The sequence below is a fragment of the Octopus sinensis genome, linkage group LG11 (genome assembly GCF_006345805.1).
Source record: "Octopus sinensis linkage group LG11, ASM634580v1, whole genome shotgun sequence".
Classification (NCBI taxonomy): domain Eukaryota; kingdom Metazoa; phylum Mollusca; class Cephalopoda; order Octopoda; family Octopodidae; genus Octopus; species Octopus sinensis.
In genome coordinates this window covers 18,904,317-18,912,017 of record NC_043007.1, presented here as the reverse complement: position 1 = coordinate 18,912,017, position 7,701 = coordinate 18,904,317, and positions in this window count along the sequence as shown.

The window sequence follows — 7,701 nt, the reverse complement described above, 5'->3', positions numbered from 1 at the left end:
AAAACAGCATTTGAAAGGCGAAACACAGAAAAACAACAAAACCGCTCAATAAAAATTTAGAGAAGTCAAGACATTGGCAAATGGTACGGCGACAACCGCGGACAACGCCTTAATAAAATAACATTAGAATGGAACCGATGAACATAATAACCAATACAAAAGGAAGAAAACATTCCATAAGGCACAGGAGTGGCTGAGTGGTAAGTAGCTTGCTTACCAACCACATGGTTCCGGGTTCAGTCCCACTGCGTGGCACCTTGGGCAAGTGTCTTCTACTATAGGCTCGAGCCGACCAAAGCATTGTGAGTGGATTTGGTAGACGGAAACTGAAAGAAGCCCATCGTATGTATATATATATATTCCCTCTTTCCTGAGCGCCTAATAATAATACTTTAATTGTTCCACGTGTTGTTGTTTTTTCTGTTTTCCCGTTTGGATTAACCTTATATATATATATATATATATATATATATATCTATATATATATATATATATATATATATATATATACATATATATATATATATATATATAATATATATATTGATCAAAATAAAATAAAAACATGATGCGAAGGATTCAGCGGTACATATGTTTCGAGCCTTTATTAGACAGATTTATACAATGCATAATGTATGTCTGTGGCCTTCTTCAGCCGCGCACAACAGCTTCCACAAGGACATGTGTTACATCAAAAATTCTTGGTTGGGGATGCAAATCCTCTCATTCACGTACGACATAATGCGGCAGCAGCATAGAATTGAAGCGTCCATCTCTTTCTTCTCTCAATGTAGAATGAGGAAAATTGGATGTTGAGGTAATGTAAATAAATAAATACATATATAGAGGTGAAGATGGAGGGGCGAGAGTTCGGGACGAGGGATAAAAAATGTATAAAAAGTGTAAGTATAGAATAATATAAAAATGTAGAGGATAAAGATATAAAGAGTTGTAAGGAGATGTAAAGTGGGGGTATAAAGAATATAAAGAAATATAAAGAAATGTAAAGGCATAAGGTTATAAAGTAAAAATAGAAATAGAATAAAAGTAAAAAAACTGATAAAACCATGATAAAAGTGTAAAAGAATGTAAATATAAGGGATGTATAGAGGTTACGGACCAAGCATGGTGGTCAGGAGATTGATAAAATTTAGTTGTAGAATTGTCAGTAAATCAACAGTTTCGTCTGGGGACTTAATGCGTTGTAAATCAGAGCTGATGAGCATTTAATCTGGTTCCTTGAATTAAATGGACTTCTAGTACATACATATCATCATGGATACATACACCCACATACACGCGTACATATACGCCTCCAAGCCTATAAGCATACACACGCACTCGCGCGTAAACACGTACATAAACACACACGCACCCACACGCACGCGCGTACACACACATACATACAACAGAATACATCTCCTTACAACTCTTTATATCTTTATCCTCTACATTTTTATATTATTCTATACTTACACTTTTTATACATTTTTTATCCCTCGTCCCGAACTCTCGCCCCTCCATCTTCACCTCTATATGTATTTATTTATTTACATTACCTCAACATCCATTTTCCTCATTCTACATTGAGAGAAGAAAGAGATGGACGCTTCAATTCTATGCTGCTGCCGCATTATGTCGTACGTGAATGAGAGGATTTGCATCCCCAACCAAGAATTTTTGATTGAACACATGTCCTTGTGGAAGCTGTTGTGCGCGGCTGAAGAAGGCCACAGACATACATTATGCATTGTTATAAATCTGTCTAATAAAGGCCCGAAACATATGTACCGCTGAATCCTTCGCATCATGTTTTTATTTTATTTTGATCAATTTACTCCACCACCTACACCACCAAACGGTATACACAGGTGCTTATAATTATCAAGTACTCACCCCGAATTTCTATATATATATATATGTTTTTGTACCCCCCAACATCGCTTGACAACCAATGCTGGTGTGTTTATGTCCCCGTAACTTAGCAGATCGTCGAAAGAGACCGATAGAATAAGTACTGGGCTTACAAAGAATAAGTCCCGGGGTCGAGTTGCTCGATTAAAGGTGGTGCTCCAGCATGGCCGCAGTCAAATGACTGAAACAAGTAAAAGAGTAATAAAAGAGTAAAAGAGTAATTGTATATAAAACTAGAATGAATGCGTCACCACCACACTTATGCGAAAGGAAAAAAGAAGACAGCTGTCATCTTAAGATCGCGGTGGCATGAAACTTGAATCGACAAAAATTCAGTATAAATAAAATATAACGGATATAATATGCAATACATATTGGGTACTCGATTCCCCTTTCGACGACAAAGCATAATAGCGGAAGGTATTCACATACGTACAAACATTAGGTACGTACATACATAATAATACATATATATATATATATATATGCATATATATACATGCATACATCTACATATGTATATATATATATATATATATATATATTATATATATATATATATATATATATATATATATATATATATGTATATACACATATACAAATATATATACATACACGCATACATACTTAATATAAACATATATGTAAGTATTTTTTAAAATATAAAAGTGTATAGAATCTTTCTACGCACAGAGAGGAGACCTTAAATATGTATGTATGTATGTACGTATGTATGTATGTATGTATGTATGTATGTATGTATGTATGTATGCATGTATGTATATTTATATATGTGTATGTTATTGCGTATACATATATGTATTTATATGCATATATGTATGTACTTATATATATATAGATATTTGTATTTATATATATATATACATATATATGTAATTTATGTATATGAACAAACGCATATATGCGCGCGCACACGCACACCATAGATTCAAACTGAAATGTCATACGATCATGTTTTTGAGATATATGTCTGAAGTTTACAAACATAAAAACTATAAACATTGAAAGTGTATATCGAGGCACGTTTAGACATGTATGAACTATAAACAAACAATGCACACACACACACACACACACACACACACACACACACACACACACACACACACACACACACACACACACACACACACACACACACACACACAATTCATGAATGTTACATTTCCCGTTCTCTTCGATATACGCAGGTAAAAAGGACTCGTTGTGTAAATGCCAAGTGTGGAAACGATCCCCCGCCGCTGACACTGAAAGACAGAGAAGGAAGGACGAAATGTGAACGTAATCTGACCCCTTTTTTTAAAGGTCTTATTCATAAATAAGACGTTTCCCAACCATGTGGTCTTGGGTTCAGTTCTACGGCGTGGTACCTTGGGCAAGTGTCTTCTAGCTTAGCACCAGGTTAACCGAAGCTTTGTGAGTGGATTTTGTAGACGGAAACTGAAAGAAACCTATTTCTTTACTACCCACATGGAGCTAAACACAGAGAGGACAAACAAGGACAGACAAACGAATTAAGTCGATTATATCGACCCCAGTGCGTAACTGGTACTTATTTAATCGACCCCGAAAAGATGAAAGGCAAAGTCGACCTCGGCGGAATTTGAACTCAGAACATAGCGGCAGACGAAATACCGCAAAGCATTTCGCCCGGCGTGCTAACGTTTCTGCCAGCTCGCCGCCTTATTTGGTAGACGGAAACTGAAAGAAACCTGTCGTGGATACACACACACACACACATACGTATATATATATATATTATGTGTGTGTGTTTGTGTGTGTGTGTAGTGGGACTGAATCTGGAACCATGTAGCTGCGAAGCAAGCTTCGTATCACACAGCCACAGTGTAAGAAAGTGAAAGTAGCAAATGAAGAGAAATTAGTTTAAAGGATAAAAGTCTGTGACTCGGTGATTGAATCCACGGCTGAATTATCAAAATATAGAAAAGCCGGGTTTTCCAAATTGTTAGAGAATTAGAAAGTAAAATTAGTGTAGTTCTAGCTAGGGACCCAATAGTTAGTCACGGGCTCTTCACTGGCTCAGATCCCAGATAAATGTATTAGCTGAATCTATCTGGGATCCTGAAAGCCAGTGAATTCTAATTCTTGCTTTTGGTACACAAGATCAGCAATTATGAGGGGATGAGACAATCAATTACATAGACCCCAGTATTCAACTGGTACTTATTTTATCGCCCTCGAAAAAAAGGAAAGGTATTGACAATCTCGGTGACTTTTAAACTCAGACCGTAAAGAACCGGAAGAAATACCGCAAGTCGCTTTGTCCGACTCTGTGACGATTCAACCTGTTCACCGTTTTTAGTATGTAACTAATTTTCAAATTTATATCTAACTAAATTTCAATTGGTTTCAAATTTTGGCACAAAGCCAGCAATTTCTGGGGGAGGGTTGGGTCGATTACATCGACCTCGGTGATCAACTGGTACTTATTTCATCTGCAAAGACGGACAATATGCCGCTAAGCATTTTTCCGGCGCAGTAACCATTCTGCCACCTCGCCTCATTGCTTGCATCTTATATTAATTTCAAATTTTGGCACAAGGCCAGCAATTTCAAACGAGAGGTAAATCGATTACTTCTACCCCAATGCTCGACTGGTACTTATTTCATCGATTACTCTTTTACTCTTTTATTTGTTTCAGTAATTTGACTGCGGCCATGCTGGAGCACCGCCTTTAGTCGAGCAAATCGACCTCAGGACTTATTCTTTGTAAGCCTGGTACTTATTCGATCGGTCTATTTTGCCGAACCGCTAAGTTACGGGGACGTAAACACACCACCATCGGTTGTTAAACGATCTTGGTGGGACAAACACAGACACACACGTACACACACACACACACATATATATATATATATATATATATATATATTATATATATATATATATATATATATATATATATATATATATATAATTGTTATATTTCGGAATGGTCATATTGCCAGTTTAGCCATATTTAAACGTATATATATATATATATATATATATACATATATACATATATACGACGGTCTTCTTTCAGTTTCCGTCTACCAAATCCTCTCACAAGGCTTTGGTCGGCCCGAGACTATAGTAGAAGACACTTGCCCAAGGTGCCACGCAGTGGGAATGAACCCGGAACCATGTGGTTGGCAAGCAAGCTACTTACCACATAGCTACTCCTACTCCTATTCAGAAAGGATGAATGACAAAGGTCGACCTCGACGGCATTCGAACTCGGAACTTAAAGACGGACGAAATGTCGCTAAGCATTCTGGTCGGTGTTGCATGTAAATTATATTAAATTTCAGTTTAGACCGATTTAAAAAAAAAATTCTTTTCTTTTCTTTGGCTTTTAAGATTTTTGGAACTCCAACGATTCTTTCTTTCTTTTCTTTTATATTCTTTTACTTGTTTCAGTCATTTGACTGTGGCCATGCTGGAGCACCACCTTTAATCGAGCAACTCGACCCCGGGACTTATTCTTTTGTAAGCCCAGTACTTATTCTATCGGTCTCTTTTGCCGAACCGCTAAGTAACGGGGACGTAAACACACCAGCATCCGTTGTCAAGCAATGCTAGGGGGACAAACACAGACACACAAACATACACGCGCACACACATATACATATACATATATACGACGGGCTTCTTTCAGTTTCCGTCTACCAAATCCACTCACAAGGCTTTGGTCGGCTCGGGGCTATAGCAGAAGACACTTGCCCAAGATGCCATGCAGTGGGACTGAACCCGGAACCATGTGGTTCGTAAACAAGCTACTTACCACACAGCCACTCCTGCGCCTATGGGCGGATTAGGATTTGAACGAGTGCAAAATTTCCAGCCACAAGCAAGCAAAGTTTACGCCCCTCATCTTCACTGCATAAGACCTCGAGGCTCTTTTGTTGCTTCGTTACTCCTCGATGACTCGTGTAGAAGATATATTCTACAGTACATGTCTTTTGTGTAGCTGTGTAGTTGAATGTATTATTTGAAAAAGAAAGGAGGGAAAGAAAAAGAGACGCAATTTCAGTGAAACAGGCGGTGGAGGAGAGCAAGTGTGGGCTAGGCGTATGAGAAAGAGAGAGAGAGCAGGAGAGCGACTTGGGGAGAGAAGAAAAGAAACCACACGCACTCACAGAGATAAATGTCTTTTGTTTTCTTTGTTGTTGTTGTTGTGTGTCATTGACAATTGTCAGAGACACGGGAGGTTCAACGAAATAGTTTTTACCTGCTGTTGTTACCATGATGAGTCATGACTGATTGAAATACGTACACAGCTGTTTACGTATGAGGAGACAGAAGTGAGGGAATGTGTGTGTGTGTGTGTGTGTATACAAATTTATACATATACACATACATACATACATACATATATATATATATACATATATATATATATATATTACTTTGATACTTTGATACTTTGATAGGTTTCGGCCATTATTGGCCCAGGCCATGTCTAACTTCATAGCACCACCTGGTGAAGTCTTTCAAGTCAGAATTGGGCACTATGGCCCACTCAAGTAGAGAGTTATTGTTTACAGAGACATATCCGGGGGTGTAGGGGGGGTTTATCCGGGATTTTCTTGAAGGAATCTGTCCAAAGACTTCTTGAACCTATAGGGTCAGTTTCTGTTTTAATGTGTTTTGGTGTAATATAAAGAGAGCGGGGCCAATTGAGGTGAAATATATATATATATATATATATGAGTGTGTGTGTGTGTGTGTATGTGTGTGTGTGGAGGCGCAATGGCCAAGTGGTTAGGGCAGCGGACTCACAGTTGTTGTAGGATCGTGGTTTCGATTCCCAGACTGGGCGTTATGAGTGTTTATTGAGAGAAAACACCTAAAGCTCCACGAGGCTCCGGCAGAGGGTGGTGGCGATCCCTGCTGTACTCTTTCGCCACAACTTTCTCTCACTCTATCTTCTATTGGCCTGCTCGCTTAGCCAGTGGGGTGGCGTCATTTGAAGGCTAAAACAATGCGAAGCGCATTGTGATCAGCGATGTATAGCAACATCTGATAGCTTGGTCGGTCACGGTGATCACGGTGATATGTATATATATATATATATATATATATATATACGACAGGCTTCTTTCAATTTCTGTCTACCAAATCCACTGGCCTGAGGCTATAGAAGACACTTGCTCAAAGTGCTACTCAGTGAGACTGAACCCAGAACCATGTGGTTGGGAAGTAAGCTTTTTGCCACACAATATATGTGTCTTTATCTTTTATCTATTACTTGTTTCAGTAATTGGATTGCGGTCATGCTGGAGCACTGTCCTGAAGGAACTTAGTTAAGCAAATTGACCCCAGTATATATTTAAAGGTATCATATTATTCCATCGATAACTTTTGACGAACCGCTACTATATGCAGATGTAAAGAAACCAATATCGATTGTTCTGGGTCTGTGGTGGAAGAGAATTACTCAATGCGCCGCGCACTGTGATCGAACCCGAAACAAAATGACTGCAAACCGAGCTTCTTAACCACACAGCTATGCTTGGGCTGCTCGCAACATTTGGGTTTATGTACTGGGTTCAAATTCCCATCGAGGTCAGACTTGTTCATCCTCCTTCCGCGGTCGATAAAATAAAGTACCAATCAAAGAATATCGGTAATCGATATAATATTCCTATCAGGCAATCGCGGTGCGGAACGGGATTGAAATGAAAGAATTAGGGGTAGGAGGACTATGCAAATGAGAAGAGATGTCTGAAGTACCTTGAACTGCCACGAGGTCATGC